Source organism: Triturus cristatus, chromosome 12 (genome assembly GCF_964204655.1).
Source record: "Triturus cristatus chromosome 12, aTriCri1.1, whole genome shotgun sequence".
Classification (NCBI taxonomy): domain Eukaryota; kingdom Metazoa; phylum Chordata; class Amphibia; order Caudata; family Salamandridae; genus Triturus; species Triturus cristatus.
The window spans coordinates 717,289,621-717,309,101 of record NC_140595.1 but is presented as its reverse complement, the minus strand read 5'-3'; the positions used below and the strand labels follow the sequence as shown (position 1 = coordinate 717,309,101).

Here is a 19,481-nt window from a genome sequence, read left to right as displayed (position 1 = left end):
TGTTGGTTGGATTCCATGATTGGCTTATTTGGTTTACTGTCAGACCCCAGTAAAGTGCACCAGCAGTGCCCAGGGCTTGTAAATACAAATGCTGCTGGTGGGCTTGCAGCACTGGTTGTGCCACCCACAGAAGCGGGCTGGTAAAATGTATCTAAGGTCTGCCATTGCAGAACCTGCATGCAGTCTGGTACTGTCATGCTGACTGGGCAAGTGCACCCACTTGCCAGTCGCTAAACCTTCCTTTAACTTCATATTAGTCACCCCTATGGTAGGCCCAAGGGCAGGGTGCATTATAAGCATAAGGTAGGACAAGCCCTGATGTGTGTGGCATGTCCCAATAGGGAATTACAGCCATTTTCGTTTTTCACTATTGTAAGGCTACCTGTTCTCCATAGGCCAGAATGGGCTGTTAGAATTGTTACATTCTATGATCCTAACAGACCCAGGGAACATGGTAGAAATTTGAGTTTAGTATGCCTGAACTCAGAATAATAAAATACATCTTTTAGTAAAGTTTATTTAAATATTGTGTGTTTGCGAATACCACTTTTAGAAAGTTTGTATTTGCTTGCCTAACAATTTCAGCCCACCTTTGCTATGATGTGTTTCTGCCTGTCTGGTTTGTGTGAGTGACAGGGCTGGGGAAACCCAGAGGAGCAAGGCTAGGTAGCCTGGTGGTGAATAGAGAGATTGACATCCAGATCGGTAGGAGGAGTGCACCTGGACTCTGAATAGGGCTGTGCTCTGCCACCACAATGCTGGCTCCACCTCCTGTGGAGCGGCTGATGTCTCTGCCCTGCACACTGAATAGAAAGTCAGTCATGTCAACAAAGTGCTCAGGAACTGGTTTGGACTGGGCAAAGGCCCCTCTACCCCAGAGGAACAAAGGAATTAGGGGTATAAGTATTGGAACCCTGCTCCCAAGAAATTAGATCCTGCTTGACAAGAAGAACCTCTGCCTGAGGAGAAGGAACTGGGAAAGCTGTAAGGAGGAGTACTGTCCCAGACCAGGGGGATTGGCCTGCAGTGGTTGCCTTGCTGCTGAAGGAGAGGAGAAAGACTACAAAAGACTTTATTTCAACTTGTGCTTAAAAAGATCTCCAAGGGCTTGGAATAGAGCTTGCCTTCTGCTGAAAACTCAGGAACAACAGACTTCACCCCCCAGCTCCTCAGAGTTCTTTGGAAGTGCCTGCTGCAGTTGTTGGGCCTTCTGAGGGACTGCGTGTCGCAAGGAGCTGGAAGCGCGACTCAAGGAGGAGAAGCGTGCCGCCGTCGGAGCTGTTGTCGTCGCATCTCGTAAAGTGCGTCGCCGCTGCAGCATCGCATCGAGCGGAAGCGTCTCGCATCATCCAAGAAGTGTCTCACAACGCCGAAGAAGCGTGTCACCATCGCAGCCATCGTAGCTGTCACAATGCACCGCATCAAGAAAAGCGCCTCGCATCCACGGAGAAGCGTGCCGCCGTCGGAGCTGCTGTCGTCGCATCGCGTAAAGGGTGTCGCCACTGCAGCATCGCATTGTGCGGAAGCGTCTCGCAAACGTCGGAGAAGAGTGTCACTGCCAAGGCCGCTGTTGTCGCATCGCGTAAAGGGTGACGCCGCTGCAGCTGACACATCGAGTCGAGTCTTCTCGCAACATCGGAGTAGCGTAACGCATCTGGAAGATCTTCACGTCTTTATTTCTTTGCACCAAAAACTTCATCGCATCAACATCGTTGCAACACTTTCGTTGCCCTGCGTGTCGCATCTAAAAGGTACATTGACTTAAAGTGTTGCATTTAAGAACTTAAGAGAACTAAGCAAAATTCTACCATCTAAAGCAACAGTATTGTGTATTTTTGTCGTTTAATGCTCTTGTGGTAACTCTAAATAAAGAATCCTTAATTTTTAATATAAAACCTGTGTGGTGTCCATTTGTAGTGTTGTCACTTGGTTACTGTATGTGTTCACAAATGCTTTACACACTGCCTCTGATATAAGCCTGTCTGCTCGTGCCAAGCTACCAAGGGGGTGAGCAGGGGTTATTTTAGGAGTGTACCCCCTTACCCTGACTAGAGGAAAGGTTCCCTGCTTGACACAAGTACCCACCTGTGCCAACCAGAGAACCCGGATTCTAACAGTTTCAAGAGTGCATCTGTGATGGAGTGTATGGGTGGGTGAGTGTGTGTATGGGTGTGTTAGTGAGTGAATGTATATCTCAGTGGTACATGTGTGAGTAACTACATATGTGAAAGGCAGTATATATGTGTGTTAGAGTATATAAATATCTATAAGTGAGAGTGTGTGATTGTGAGAGCAGCTGTAAGGATGAGTGTGTGCTTGTATCAGTGATTGTATAAGATCGTAAGAATGTGCTAGTATTTGTATGAGTAAGTGATCTGGTGTGTGTATAACTGTATAGGTGAGTAAATGGCAGCGTGATTAATTATTTGCATGACTGACTAGGTGTGTGAGTACCTCTATGGATGAGTGGCAGTGTTTGAGTGTCTATATAGCTGTATGAGTGCATAGATAGTCCTGTACTCAATGACCATAAGTATGAGTGACTGTACGGGTGAGTGAGTGGATGTGTGTGTAAACCTAAGAATCAGTGACTGGGTACGTAGTTCTTGGTGTTGGAGTGTCTATGGTTTTGAGAATATCAGTCTGTAATTTAGAGTGGGTGTATCAAAGGTTCTATTAGGGTGTGAGAAGATGCATCAATTCATCACAAGAATGATGTCATCAGGGATGTCACTGACCATGTCATGAATGATGTAATATGTGACGTCATCAGCAATGCATTGCGGGGGCGCGAGTTATAGTTAGCTGAACTAACTATAATGCCAGTTTTGTACGAGTTAAATGTCCAACTAACTATAATGTTCCTGAAACCTATGTTTTTTCAGTTAATTTCTATGGTTTTTTAAATGCTAATTTCTAACTATAACGTGCCCTGAAACCTATGGTTTTTTCAGTGAAAAAAAAAATAATAAAATTATATATATATATATATATATATATATATATATATATATATATATATATATATATATCTTCATCACTTTAAGATTGTTCGTTAACAATTCCATCCAATTAACTAAATTGTAACATGTACTTGACTGAGCTTTAAGGCAAGAAACGTCAACATTGCGAAAGGTACTTGCCGAAACATGTCTGCTTTTCCACACGTTCTAATGGACAAACAATTTCCATATCCTGTGAGTGCTGGAAATGTTCTTTTGCTGGAGCATTGATTTGTGACTGTGAGTCTACCGTCACATGGCTGAGGATGAGCATCCTCCCCTGCGAGTGGCCTTGGTAGCTTATATATAAACAATTTGGTTAACAGAATGTTTGCCTGCCGCTAAGTATCCCAGTTACTGGTCCCCACCAGTATATTTTTAACAATCATATAAAAACAACAACAAAACTAAGATATCCATGGAAGCAACAATTCCCAACAATTCTTCTTGTTTGGTTTCTTAAGTTGTTTTTATTCTTTCTTCAAGTTTTATTTTCCATGTAAATGAATCCAAAACAGCCTCAAATACTGTGAGCAGTTAGACAAATGCCAAAACGTGCTTTGCGCTCCACTGCGCTTCTTCAGGGCTGTCACAAACACAGAATGATACAAATTAAAATCTAGACATGATCTGAAATCATAATCAAAAACATAATAATTCTATTTCACAACAAACTTATTAGAAATGAAAACACAGTTATTACTCAATTCGTGTCAAGGCTACAAAGAGTACAGAAACGCCATGATCTTCATTAACACCTTTACACATTTTCTGTATACCATCTCATAATATTAGATAGATGATTTCATCACAACAGTAACCCACAATTCACCCTGCCCCAATATAAAAACTCTTGCAAACACAATTCCTGAATTTCTCTAAAAAAAACTCCAAATATATATATATATATATATATCCTCAAAAGGCGTTGTACACTCCTACCAGAAAACAACACACCGCAGCTCCAAACTGCTTACAAGCATGTTTTTAATGATATTGGCAAGTCAACTCTATGTGTTTGGGAGGGCGAAGCTCCTTTCTCACAAGTAAATTGCTGTTCGTACAGTCATTGGTTAAATGTGTTTCCATTTTACATCACCTTAACAATAGACAACAACAACAGACTTCCCATTACAATTATTGCATATTTTAACCAAAAGTTGCTGGCCGTGTAGAAAGGTAATAAATGCAGTCCTTGTTTATATTTCTAATGTGTTTCTTCACCTTGCATTCCTTAGGAGGATTTAATCTTTACAGATGTGTTTCTTTTAATTTTTTTCTCACAACGCAAGCCTCTTGTATACTGTATATCGTGCATACAGTGAACTGAGAAGCTTCTAGGTGTCACGGCTGTTGAAATATGGACAGTGCCAAAGGAAAAGAAAATGTGATGGTTGTAGGTGCAGGGGAAGGTTGTGTGTATGGAGAATGTTGTAGTGGAGGAAATGTACAGGATTCCAGCAGAAAGACAAAGTGAAAAGAGGGTGCTAAGGAGGAAAGAGATGAGAGAGCTATTCAGATTCAGGAGTTCAGAAAGATGTGAGGCAAACAGGGGCATAAGGTCAGATCAGATTTCAAGACTGCAGAGGAAAGTGGTGTGAAGAGGAGAACAGGAAGACACTTGGAAGAGCACTGTCCTTTTCAAGAACTTTACTAATGTTTACTTTAAAGCCCCATATATACAGAATTGAAAAATGATCAGATCTATTTATTCATAACAAATTAATTTTTGTTCCGCATTTATTTGAAACTGCTTGCAAGAATTGCAAAGCTAATAGGTCTGGCTTGTGTTAAGTTCTGGTCTGTTGTTGTACATGTCTGGATGCAAAAAAAAAAAACCAGGGCCAGATATATTAAGGTAAGTGTTTGCAATTACCAAATAGCAAATTTGTGCGATTAGCTATTTGGTATTCGCAAACAGCAATGTATAAATGTGTGGTTTAAACATTTTGCAATTCCCAGTGGGTCGCAAATAGACCTACCTTATGAATATTAATGAGGTAGGTCTCAATTTGGGACCCATTGGGAATCACAAAAATCACAGGGATGGTGGCCTGCTGGGTTCAGCAGATCACCATGTCTATGCTTGCTTTTAAATAAATCAACCTTTTTTTCTTTAAATGCAGTTCATTTTCCTTAAAGATAAATGGGAGCATTTAAAAAAAAGAAAAAATGAAAAGTTTTCTTTTAATTTTTTAGGAGTAGACAGTGGTCCAAGGAACCACAGCCTGCTCTTAAACAATGTTCAAAACAAACATTCGCAAAGGGGAAAATGCTCCTTGTGGACCCAATCCCAATTGCGATGGGTTACTGCCTACTTTAAGCAGGTGGTAAAATGTGAATGTTTACCAACTGCATTTCAGGATGCCCTAAACACGCCCCTAAACACGCCCCTTCCTAATACCGAATAGCAAACCCAATTTGTGATTCGGTAATAGGTTACCAAATTACAAATAGGGATTTGTATATTTCAAAAAGCCTTTCAAACAGATTTTCTATTCTGCGAATCGGCCCTTTTGCAAACACAAAAATGCTTTGTAGATCTGGCCCCAAGTGAGGGAACAAAATGCAATCTGTCTGAGGGACAGGATTTATGATTCCACATTTACCACCTTACGTTTGCATTCATTATAAAGCAGTCTCTGTAACAAAAGAAAACTGGATATGCAGCTGGAAATTGGCTTAAGTGGAAAGTGGTACACAATAACAAAATGCCATTATTCACAGCAAAGGCTTAAATGCAGTTTCCCCCCAACCTCAGAAAACAAGAATTGACAAACCTAATAGATCTGGCCAGTAAGATGTATTAACAAAACCAATAGCTTAGATATGCTTAAAAAATCAGGAGCGGATTGTGGGTGATAGAGGAAGCAATAAGAAGTCAGGGTGAGTGGGGAAAAACAAAAGAAATAAAGGGTGGGTGAGGAAATAGCATCTGGGAAGGTGGGGGAGCAAAGGGCAAAAGGGGGGAAAGTAACAAGCAATGGGGCCGGAGGTTGGGTGGGGAAAAACAACAGGAATGGAAGTTGGGTGGGAAAAGCCAAGGGAATGAGGGGTGGGTGGGGAGAAACTTGGGAGCATGGGGGGACAGCACGCCAAGGATAGAGATGGGCAGATATAAAAGTGCGCGGTAGGGATGAAGCAATATGGAGGGGAAGTGCGAGGGGAGAAGGACAGGGCAAGAGAGTGTGGAGCATCTGTGGGGAGAGTAGAACATGCGAGAGAAAACATTGAGGAGCACTGAGGGTGGGCAATGAAGCAGACTAGGGTGACAGCTGGAAAACACGAGCACTCTCATGGAGTGCTCCACAAAACAGAAATTCATAGTTCCTGGAAAGCAGACACTGATGGAAGCATAGAAGGAGCCAATCAGAAAACATAGAGGTGGAAAAGTTATGCGCCACTGAATACACAAGCAAACTGGACTGGCCAAAGCAATTAAAGCCAACAAATAGAAAGCTAGGAAATGTTATGGCTAAACAGAAAGCCAATGGTGAGTAATCGGCAGAGTAGAGTTTCAGGTCAGACCCTATATGTCCCCAAGAGTTCTTTGCGACCAGGCAGCTATGCTGTGTGGTACAGTTTGACCCAAACATCTACAACACATTAGATATAATTGTAAAGTTTAAAAATTGTTTGACCTTTTTAGTATTGCAGATACTGGGAGGTGCAGCTGGTTTTCCTGATAGGTTTGGAGTGTTCATTTCAGACTAGGAAAAGCATTATAGACATGAAGAGCCACCATCTTCAAGAAGATTGCAATGCTCTGCTAACTGTAGGCATATAGTTTCAAAAATGTTACTTGTATATGGGTGGTCCTGTGTTAAAACTTGCGACCGTTCAAGAGTCCGGTAGAAAATACTGACTGTTAACTAAAGGTCAACGGTCATATATCCCCATACATGCAGAAGAAAAGTAGAAAAGAACACTTTTCATATCAGTGGCACTTCCTGAAAGGTAATTATAAAAACCTGTCATTTGTCTATGGAAACTGCGATCGAGTCATGTATAACTGTTGACCTCAAAATGCTAGGAGCTGCTGTGCACTTGAAGTACAAGCCACACACTGTGTTGATGTAGGTGATGATGAGATGCTGTGCAGTGCACACTACAGGGGGGGGAAGAAAGAGAAAGACAAAAAATCACGCATGAAAAAGAACCTGCTAGCTAGAGTAAGATAAAGGGACCGTCCACGTTTAGTGGTGAATAAAAGAAGATATACTGCCTTAGTATTTGGTGCTGCAGGCATTCCACATCACCTGCAGCAGACCTAAGAGCCATCTCATCCAATTCTGTCTTTTACTTTGCAAACTTGCACTCTTCCTTTTATGATGTGGTGGAAAGTCTCTCTGGTATGAAATGGAAAGAAACAAACATGGCTGAAGTAGCTACTCATACCTGATGTGAGAGAACTGTGGAGCTCTCTCTACTGAATGCTTTGCCACACTATTTAATTAAGTTTACATTACAGTACCAATATGTGAGTTGTGTAAATGCTGCATCTGTTGGGTGAAGATACTACTGGAATACATAATCCATTCTTTCAGGTTGCTGTTCCAACTATTCTATGATACAGCTATATTAGAACATCTACCTTAAATATGAGTTTTAAATTCAACTAAGAGTCAACCTTTTACATTTATACTGATATATATTTGAAGTGACAAACTTTACTGACTACGGTAGCTCAAACACTGCACTTACTTGTACAGGGAGCAGTTGCTTGCCTCCACTGCACACAGCTTTGGTTTTAGTGCACAGGAACCCTTTACTGCCACACACAGACTAAAGAAATTAGAGGGAACATTGAACATGACAAATAAAATATATGCTGTTTGCTGCACTACAGTGCAACATTTATATTCCATGCGCTGACTACTGTAATACGGCAAATGGGATAGCCGTTACCTGCCACATGTGTGACAGAGTATTCCATCTGCCAGACTCTGTCAGCCCCCAACTTTGGACTCAGGGTAGAATTGAAGAGGGAGGAGAAGAGCAGGGCCATTGGAATTAATAATAATAAGTTCATAATAACTAGGGCTCCTGGTTTTATGGTATATATTTTTTTAACATATCCGTCTCTATTTATCAATGTTTTGGGCTAACTTATTAGTACTTATCCATATTTCTTTTGTGGTTTGCTAATAAGTGAAGTCAAAATTGGTACATTTCCACATTAATTTAACTGATTAACATGCACTCATACTTTGATTCTTGTCATGTTTTAGCAAATTCAGTTGCAAATTAAAGCAGAACACTACGCCCACAGGTAAATATTAGCAATATACTACAAATATATTGTGATATATGCCTGCATTTAAAGATAACCTAACCTGTTTAACTCCTCATGCTATCTATCTACTCCTCTGTTGTCTTGGAATTCACAACAGGCAGCATGGAAAATCACACATTAGAAGCACAATTTTCAGTGTTTTTCCACTTTTAAAAATAAATACAGACAGGAAACAAGTGGGTTTCTGTCTGTATTTATCAGTAAAAATCAGGGAGGCCCGGAAAACTGGGAACCTTAATAATAACGTGCCAGTACATCTCCCCCAAAACATGCTGCAGACCCACCAGCAATGCTCCATTATTGCTGGACATATTGTCAAGTAATTGTGCAGCGTATATCCTCACCGTGCAAAATTGCGGTTGTTGGTTGATTGGGATGTGAATCCTGGTTAAGCAGCAACCACAATCCTTGTCAGGGTGAGGCACAAGCCAACTCTAAATTAACCTGTGCTCAACTCTCTGGTAGCTTGGCACAGAGCAGTCAAACTTAATCTGGAGGTGATGTGTGAAGTATTTGTGCAAAAGTAATAAAGTGAAAAACACTACACAAAAAGGATCCCACATCAAGTTAGCAAAATAGGGTTATTTTTAATAAATAAAACAAGTCCAAAATGACAGACATCCAACCAGTAGAATCAAGGGTATGCAAGTTTAAAATGTCAGGCTGACAGCAATGGAGTGGGGGCCAGCTACAGGAACCCAGTCAGGCCCACTGTACAAAGTACCTTAATTCCGGGTTTGTGGAGCATCACGCAGGTCCGCGTCGAAGAGGTGTCGCACAGTCGAAGTGTTGCGGCAGTTCCGAGTTGCGGCGAGGCTGCAATGCAAGATCCTGTTTCATCATAGAGGATCCGGTCTGCATGGGTTTGCAATGCAAAGTCCGGTGTCGAGGAAGAGTCATGCCGTTGGGGTGATGCATCCATTTTGAAGAGCTGCGTGGCTGCCTTGTCATCAAGGGTGTCATCTATGAGGGATGCAAGGGCGTGCACTAAGGATGCGTTGTGCAGCAGCAGTTCTGAAGAGGTGCCTGGCTGTAATACAGGTCTTTGTGAAAACAGGTTGGTTCTCCACAGGATTGCGCCATACACCGGAGGAGGTGCATCGGTTCTGCTGGTTCCACAGAAGCTGGCAGAGCACTTTAAACCCACTTCCAAAGATCCAAGGCTGGGGTGGCACCACTTGCAGGGTAGACTTACAGTTGGCAGAGTCCAGATGCTGGAGTTGAGGTTTTTGGAGCCTTCTGTCCCTGAGGATCAAGTCAGAAGACCAGCCAACTAGTCCTTGGAGTCACCCTGGGGTCCTTGGTTTAACATATGAAGATACTGTCCTTCTCACCCAGGCAAGAGGACAGTGGAAAGTAGGTCAGCTCAGCAGGGCAGAAGCACTTAAGAACAGCAGTAATCTTGGAGAGTGGCAACCTTTCATCAAAACAACAGCCCTTCTTCCAGGGAGAGAATCCACAGGTCCAGAAGTGTACTGAAGAGTTGGTGTTTGAGGTCCAATATTTATACTCACTTCTACTTTTGAAGTGGGAGAAGCTTCTAGAGGCATGTCTTTGAAGTGCACAGGTACTGAGCATTCCTTGCCTTGGTTCCAGACTAACTATTTGTTTGGGGGCAGGACACATCCTAGTCAAGTGTAAGTGGGGCTGTGCTCAGCTCATCCCTACTATCCTCCCTGGTGAAAAGTGTATTATGCCGGCTCGAAATGACAGGTTAATCTGTGCATACAGGCTGCAATGCAGACAGGCCTGAGACATGTTTAAAGTGCTATTTCAGTGGATAGCACAAACAGGGCTGCAGGCCCACTGGTAGCATTTAATTTACAGGCCCTGTGCACAGGCAGTGCCACCGTGCTAGGGACTTACATGTAAAGTAAATATGCCGATAGGTATAAGCCAAACTTACCATGTTTTAAGGAGAGAACATAAGCACTTATCACTGGTTGGCAGTGGTAAAGCGTGCAGAGTCCTAAGGCCAGCAAAAATGAAGTCAGCAAAACAGGACGTCTGAAGGCAAACGTTAGGAAAAAAACACACCGAAGATGCCTGGTCTAACACATGCCTACCCCTTCCCCAGCTGAAATGGGGAGAAATACTCAACTCCTTGGAAGTTCTCTTCACTAAGGTGGAAAAACCTGGAGAGACAATCAGCATTCCATTGTAAAGTCCTTTCCCGGTAGGGAGATGGAACACCTCAACAGTTTGGGATTCTCACCCCTCATCTTCATTAGCCATCTGAGGGGTCTATGGTCTGTCTGAACCCAGAAGGAAGCACCAAACAGGTATGATCTCAACTGTCTTAGTCCCTAGACCACTGCTAAAGTTTCCCTTTTTATTAAATTCCACCTCTGTTGCCGGGGATGTAAATTCCTATTGATGAAGGCTACATATTGATCCAAGCCCTCTTCGTTCAGCTGCGAGAGCACATTCCATGCCAAGGTCTGAGGTGTCTGTCTGGATAACAAATTCTTTGGATAAATCAGGGTCCTTCAGCACATGTGCTGTGCACATAGTCTCCTTCAGGGTATCAAAAGCGTCTTGGTGTGCCTCCATCCAGATCACATGTCTAGGAGGCTACTTAGAAAGCAGCTCTGTCAAGGGTGCAACAATGGTGCCATACCCTTTGGAAGATCTTCTGTAATAATCAGTGAGGAATAAGAAGAATCCCACCTCTGTCTGGGTCTTGGGGGTTCCCAAGCTAGGATAGTTAGGATTTTGGGCTGGAGGGGCTGCACCTTGGCTCCTGACACTTAGTGACCCATGTAGACTGTTCAACGCTGCCATATCTAGCACATACTGACCACTTGCACTTTTTCCCCTCACAGTGCCCAGACCAGCGGTCTTGCAGATCTCAGGGCTCTACAGGCTTCAAAACCCACACTTTTTGGCCATGCTGAAACTCGACCTTCTGGTAATACCACTATTTCATGACTTCCTCTATGGCTTCTAGATTCTCTTTGGCTTTCTTCCAGAAGCGCGTCATCTGGGTATGGAGTGACAGCATTTAGATGATACTATTCATAAAGAAGTACGTCTGGCTATGTCAGGAGAAGAGAAAAATGAAGACTGAGTGGCAGGAACATTTTGACCTTATGAACTAGGGCATATCTGTTGTATCCCTAATCTTCTTGCTTTATAGCTATGTCACTGTGACCATCCAACAAACTTTCAGTGGACTCAGCTAGACATTTTTAAACCACATCTTATCACCCTTTTCTGCGCTCTGCCCCTCATTCACCTGTACGTCTTATGCTCATATACTGAGAAAACACCTCTGCTCCTCCACTTGGTGAGTTGTAGCCCACACCGCGATGTGCGGAAGGAACCCATATGATGAAGTATGTCGCCTAACGGTGAGTGAGGGTTCATGTCCTGAGGGAATTCTCCCCTCTTTTTCTACAAAGTACTTGGTCTTAATTTTTCTCTTCTCCTGACACAAAGCCAGATGTACTTTGTTGTATTTCCTTTCTTAATTGGTTCCTTCCACCCACCCCTCCTCTGTGTTTGGTCTTCCCTATAATGCTGTGAATGTTCTATGCTGCACTCTTGGGGACCGAAAGAGTTTCTGTCACTGGGTTATGGATGTCGTGTTATCACCCATGTTAATAAAGACTCTGATAGTATATCGGCGTGATGGTGATTATTTCACTGGTGACGAGTGTTGTGAGGAGGACAATGCCATGACACACCCTCCACATGTTACCCAGAAGAGGTGAAGAATATGGATAAAAGGAATTAAGAGAGAAAGCAGTGAAAACAAAGACTCTGAGGCAAAGAAGCTCGTAGAGTTTGGACAAACTATAAGTAGACTCATTTAAAAGAATTTCGGCATATCAGCTGAAGATACATTGTGAGAAAAGTTTAAACTGGCTTACGTAGAAGCTGAATGTTATCAATTGCCGCTTTGTAATGATGAGTATTCAGTGAGGAAGTTGCTGTGTTTTGTCTTTGCGAGCTGGTACATCGTGGGAGCTAGACCGAGTGTTGCAGACCGTGCAGTCAGGACTTGAGAAGTTTAGTGGCAGGAGGAAATCGCAGTTAGTCCACAGCTGTGAGAGGAAGCCCCTATCAAAACATGCTCTGAAGTAAGCGCGCTGCACCGTTGAGTGGAAGATGTCAGAAGGAAGAGTGAAGTACCGGCCCTCAGCTAATCCGGATGAGAGCTGAAGCGGAACGACGCAAGAACAAGGAAGTACACGGATTTGACAAGGAAATCCCCTCAGCAAGAAGAAATCCAGTCAGTCATCACGAACAGAGAATGGAATGCAGCAGTGAGGAAATAGCCTCAGGAGAAGAACTCCTGTCATCAGTCATTTGACATCAGCTGCAACGCGGCGCTGGAGCCTAGTCAGGGAAATTCTGTCAGTGAGTGATTTCACAGCTGGAATGCAGAGATTTACGACAGTTGTGTGGAATACTCACAGTAAGTGGGAGGACTTGGACCAACGCAGGAGAGGGGATTAATTCTAGAAGGTTTCAGGAGGGAATGAATTGTTGTGACTGACAGTGGCACTTTCATTACAAAACTCTAGCATGTGTAAAATTTAGAAATGTGTATAGGTCTTATGCATATTCATACCTAACAAGCACAATTTGGCAGTGAACTGCAGTTGGATAAGTGCACAGTTATTGAGAATAGTACATTCTTTTTTCTCTTTACATTAATTCACATGTGAAACTTAAATCAAGTTATCCTTATCTTATTAACAAAGAGTGTATAACTCTCCTTATCAAAATGGCTGCGGCTAGCATGAGTCAACCTGCGCCTTTCCTTTCAGATGTAGGAGAGCCTGTTGTGCCATGGAAGGATTGGAGGAAGGAGTTTGAATCATATCTTATAGCCATAGGTGCCAGCGGATTCTCAGCCATAAGGAGGCAACACATACTCCTAATTAATTTAGGTACGGAAGGTAGAAAAGTGACAGTCTTCCTGAATTAGAGGAGGAACAGGTTGGTCTTTAGGAAAGAGACCTTTATGATTACAGTATCACGAAGTTGCAATTACAATTTGCAGATAAAATAAATGTTGTTTTAGAGAGACATAAGTTTTTTGGAAGGGTACAAGGGAAAAATGAGAAAGTAGGAAATTATATAGCCAGCCTAATGGGGCTAGCAAATACTTGTGAATTCAATGAATTAACAGTGTCGTTGATTCGTGATCAATTGGTGTGTTGCACCAATAACAAGAAAATACAAGAGAAATTATTGGTTGGAAATGCGGATTTGAAAAACGCTGTTGATATCGCCTAAAGTGTGGATCATACAGCAGAATGCATTAAGGAAATGGGTGTGAATGGTGAAGGAAATGTCATTGCGGTCAGTGAAGATTTCAAAAGTGTGTGTGCCATCAAGAATGTAAAGAAAAAAGAAATGTGGAAGGAACTTAATAAAGATAGAGAAAATGTAGAGAACAGACTTAAATGTTTCCGTTGTGAGAGTAAGGGCATCTGGCCAATAATGTGCATTGCCTTGCTAGAACAGCCACGTGTAGAAATTGTAACCGCAAGGGATATTTTGCGCGGGCTTGTAAGGATGTGTCCAACAGAATTGTAAATATGGTTAACACCAATGAAGAACTTGGAAACGTACATGTATTACAAGTAGGTGTGATGGAAGATGGCAAGGTAGATAATGTTAATTTACCTAAATGCGAAATTGGGTTAGATGGTCATAAAGTAGAAGTATTTGCAGATTAATGCTCACCATTCACGTTTATTAACAGAGAAACTCTCTATGATAAATGTAGTGTAAGTGAGTTGACTGTAGATGAACCTGATGTACGCCCAGTAGGCTACAACAAAGACTCTATTCCTTTAAAAGGAGTGGTTACCATTAGGGGTGGGCGGAATTTGCGTAATCGCGTTACGCAAATCTCCGCGAAACGGTAAAAAATCTCCGCGAACATGCAGAAATTCCGCGAACACGTGGAATTGCTTGTTTGCGATACTTTTTTCCTGTTCGCGATCGCCGTTTGCGTGCTCGGGGTGAAATATCTCGCGAACACGCATTTGAGAACGCGAACAAGCAAAATATTTCGCGAAGTTGCAGAACGTAGATTTTTTGCAATTTCGCGTTCTCCGCGGAACGCATAATTACCCAAATTTCGCAAATTCCGCGAACGGAACGGAATTTACCGCCCAGGCCTAGTTACCATGAGAATTACATTCAAGGGTAGAAGCACAGTAGGAAAAGTGTATGTAGCGAGTAATGGACCTAATCTCCTATGTTGGGCACACCAGAAGGATCTGGGAATAAAGCTTGATCCCACAGCTGAAATACCGGTCATGCTAGTAGAGAGAACAGTATGTGGTTTGGAACTTGTTGACGAATTCACAGACGCTTTCACGGACAAGCTTGCTTTTTTGAGAAATTATCAACACAACATTAAGTTGAATGAAAATGCCAAACCTGTAGCACATAAATGCAGAAATATACCTTTAATGATGAAGGAACCTCTTAAACAGGAATTGGACAAATTGTTGAATCAAGAAGTGATTGAACCTGTAGAATGTGCAGAATGGGTTGCACCCATAGTTATCACATCCGAAGCTAATACAATGAGCATCAGGTTATGTATTGACCAGAGAGAGTTAAACAACAATATATGGGTTGATTGGCATCCTTTGTCTAATATAAATGAAATGTTTAATCTGGTGAACAAGGCAGAGTTTTTCACAGTAATTGATTTATCTCAAGCGTACAATCAAATTAGACTTAACACATCGAGTAAAGACCTCACCACTTTCATTACACCTTTTGGTGCCTTTAGGTTCTGTAGAATGCCTTTTGGTTAAGCCTCCGCTGCAGTGAATTTCCAAAGAGCTATGCAAAACATTCTGGAAGGTATAGAACACGTGTTGTGTTTCCAGGATGATCTGTTAGTTTTTGGGAGAACTGAAGAGGAACACAACAAAACTTTCCGTAGAGTATTAACCAAATTGAGAGATGCTGGACTTACATTAAAAAAGGAAAAGTGTCAAATTGGTGTGCATTCTGTAACATGTCTGGGGCATGTAGTTTCCAGAGAAGGTATTAAGCCACAGGTAGAGCTAGTTAATGCCATTAAATATGCACCAGAACCAAATACAAAGGAGGCGGTTAAATCCTTCCTCGTGCTTTCCGAATATTATTCAAAGTTCATTAAAAACGTTGCGGAAATTACATATCCTGCGAGGAACTTGTTAAAAAAGGTCACCAGGTTTGACTGGAACAAAGAGTATATAGAGGCTTTTGGGAAACTGAAGTTCCACATTGTAAATGCACCTTATTTAGGTCAGTTCGACACTAGCAAGAGTACCATAATCACCACAGATGCGAGCACTAGAGGTATTGGAGCCACGCTCAGTCAAATTGTAGAGGGAGAGGAAAGAGTTGTGGCTTTCGTATCTAGATCCTTGACTGAAGCAGAATCACACTACTCTGTAGTTGAAAGAGAAGCACTTGCATACTTATGGGCGGTGAAATACTTTCGAATATTTATTTGGGGTATACCTTTTACCATAATGACTGATCACAAACCTTTAGTAAGTGCATTCTCAGTAAAGAACATTGAAAGAAAAACACCAAAGATTGCTTGGTGGTTCTTAGACCTTGAAGGGTTCAACTTCAAGATCACTTACATACCAGGTAAACAAAACCGAGCAACTGACTATGGGGCAGATTTATGTTCCCTGGCGCATCCCTGCAAATCAGCATGGATGCGCCAGGGAAGATGCGTCATGCAAGTTTGCCCTTGCGCCACCGCAGATGCGCCGCATTTACAATGCGGTGCATCGTGGCGCAAGGACAAGCAGATACGTGACGCATCTGCCGGCGTAATGTTGGCGCAGTGCTGAAGTTGGGTCGCAAGCGCGACGCAACTCCAGCACTGTTCCAACCTACCCTATCCCTAACATGGTGCATCAAGCCTTACGCCTGCTTCAAGCAGGAGAAGGGTTTTGACGCATCAGCGTTGGGAAAGTGACTCAGTGAAATCTTATAGATTTTACTGAGTCACTTTTCAGGGGCGTTCCTGCGACGGAATGCCCCCCCCTGTGTCAAAACGCCCACGTGAAACCTGACGCAGGTTTCACGTGGCGCAGGGCTCTACACCGTGACGCATCTCCATAGATGCGTCACGATGTAAATGAGGCGCAACGTGGCGCAGGGTTTATGCCGCCGCTGCGTCACAAAAGTGATGCAACGGCGGCGTAAAAGGGGCGCAAGTCCCTCATAAATCTGCCCCTATCTTTCTAGAATACCCTTAGAGAACAAGGAAAATGAAAATGAGAATTCAGATGAATTTGTAGTGGCAACAGTTACCGAAGGTATGAACAAGCAAGAATCGAATGAAAGTATCAAGAATGACTCAGTATTCCATAAGGTAAAGGAAAGGGTGTTAACTGGGTGGCCTAATAAGAGCTCAGACCTTATGAGTGATGAAAGTGGATACTAGGAAGTAAGAAATTAATTGTATGTTTGTGATGAAAACCTCTACAGAGGAAACAAACTAGTAGCTCCTGAAAGCTTAATAGAGAAGATTGTCATTTTGGCACACAAAGGTCATCTAGGGTGTAGCCTTACCAAAAGCAAAATCCGTCTTCACTTTTGGTGGCCTAGTATGGACACTATGACTGAGAGGAAAATAAGACAATGCTCTCAATGTGCCATGAGCGATAAAAGTAAACAAGTAAGTAAAGGTCCAATTTCCGCGGCGGAGGTACCTTCCTTTCCATGGAATAAATTAGCTATGGACATCATTGGCCCTGTGAATGTGAAGGGGTTAAGTGGTAGATTCATACTAACATTAGTGGATTATCATTCCAAATGGGTAATCACCAAAACAGTAAACTATGTAACAACAAGCACAGTCATTTCGTTCTTGCACAAAGTATTCCACAATGAAGGAGTACCTCAGACTATAGTCACGGACAATTTGGTTCAATTTGTATCTACACTCATGAAGGAGTTCTTAAATGAATTTGCTGTGACTCACCTTCAAACTGCATTATATTGTCCGAGAGCTAATGGTCTTGTCGAACAAATAAATCGGATGATTAAGGATTGCATCCAACTCAATGTAAATAATGGCACCAATGTTCAAGAAGGCTTGGATGAGATAATAAGGTCTTACCTCGTATCCCCTCATTCTGTTACTGGTGTATCACCATTTAGGTCCTTAAAAGGAAGGAAACCAGGAACAAAACTAAGTCCTATGTGGCTAGTGGGTAACAAGATGTAAGAGGTTGATAGGGGAAGAATTATGGAAAGAATACATGATCACCAAAAGAAATATGTTGACAGGTACAATTGTAAAATACAAAGACAGGTAAGATGTTGGAAGGAAGGAGATGTAATAAGAGTGAAATTACCTAGAACTGTACATTCAGGTTCTTCTAAGTTTTCGGACAAAAAAGTTATATGCAATGTTTTCAAGAATGTTGTGTTACTTGATGATGGTCAAACATGGAGCACTGACAGAATTGTCAAAGACAACAGAATGAGTACTACTACCACCGCTAACATCCTTATGAATAACATCCGGTCCATTCCTTTCCGGACTGCAGTGACAGCGGGCACATCGATGCGCGGTGCTCACACTGCTCAAGTCTCCCTAGTGGAGGAGGGGAACATGGCGGCTGGCTGACGCTGGTCGCGAGAGCTCCGGACCAACAGGGAGGAAAACCCATGGACGATTAACCCCAAGATGCCGTTTCTTTAGCTAAAGGTGCGAGAACGATAAAATGATTTTTTCACCTGTATTGCTGGTACTAAACACTCCTGTTGTTTTTTTCCGGACTGGCGGTATGGCGTTCTCCTGAGTGGTAGGCGGTAGGACCGTGAAGACCCAGCTGCGGATGGGGGCAGAAGCGTTTGCAGAGCCGAACGTCGGACCGCGCTGTGCGAGGGAAGCTGGCGGTAGACACCGGGCAGGTTTGTGGCGGCGGACCAGAGCAGCTGTTGCCAGGATTGATTCCTGGCCACTCCGAAGCAGAAGAGCAACACGGTCAGTGACGGGGGAGGTTGATGGAGCATATATGAATTGTAACCCACCAGATTCTCTATATCTGCGGTGTGTCGCTGCAGTTAAAAATTGGGAAAGCTGCGAGCTTCCTGACTCTGGGACTCTTGTGGGATGCACTTTGTCTATGCTATCGACCCATGTAGGCATGGACGCTCTACCAGAATAGGGATTAAGTGTACCTTGCGGTGAAGGCTTGTTTGGTGGTAAGAGGGACCAGAGGCTGAGGGAGAGTCAAGCAGGAGTGGTGGGAGAGGCCGGGGGAGCGCTCCATACCACGCTTTACAAATCGTGGTATGGAGCGTTTTCCCCATACAACTCGTACTTGTAAGGATTCCCCTACAACCTAGGAAGTACGATCCGTACAAATAGACGCTCTCCATACAAATTGTAAAAAAGACCATACAACTCATTTTTACAAGCGATTCCGATTCGAATTGCCCTGTATGCGACGTTCACATGTATTCCCGGCAACAGTTTACAATCCGTCCAGTACGATTCGTACAAACGGCACTCCGTACGGCTCTTTTTTTCAGGAGCCAAAAAGTGCCGGTAATACATTGTGGGGCCGATTCTGATCCTGGATTTTTATTTTCCATACAAATCGGATCCGTATTTTTTTCCATACAAATCATACAAGTCCCTTACAACCCGTGTAGTACGATTCATACGTGAAAAATACATACAAATCGGCCCGATCCTTACAAATCGGATCGGGAAAAGCTGTACGACACGGACTTGTAAAAAAAGACCATACAAATTGTAAAAAGGCTGTCCAAACCATCAAGTACGATTCGTAACGGGTTGTCAGCATACGATTTGTATGGAAAATGGCCTGTATACGGGGAACGACTCGTACCGGGCAACGAAGTGAACCCCTATACGCCTCGTAACCTGGTATGACTCGTTCTGGGGGTACGACTCGTACCGGAGTACGGGTCGTATAGGGGTATGAGGCAAACAGGGGTCCCCCCACATGCGAGGCGTGTGTATGGTGCGTACCCCAACATTGTGCATGTACGCACCGTACATACGCACCGTACCCCTGTATTCATGGTGTGTACTACGCGTACATGTAGGGTCCGTCTAGTACTGTTTTCGGGGCATACAATGTTTTCCCGGCACTTTTCTGCTCCTGTAAAAAACGAGCGTACTGAGTGCCGTTTGTACGAATCGTACTTGA

General features: G+C 43.0%; 1 long non-coding RNA gene across 1 annotated transcript in view; it reads right to left on the bottom strand.

The window, feature by feature from the left end:
- Positions 1-12,405, bottom strand: part of LOC146780468 (uncharacterized) — a 74,821-nt gene extending 62,416 nt beyond the window's left edge. Inside the window, exon 1 of the long non-coding RNA XR_014972152.1 lies at positions 12,174-12,405. This is a non-coding gene — a long non-coding RNA (uncharacterized LOC146780468). The remainder of the gene's footprint in view (positions 1-12,173) is intronic.
- Between the last annotated feature and the right edge of the window lie 7,076 nt (positions 12,406-19,481).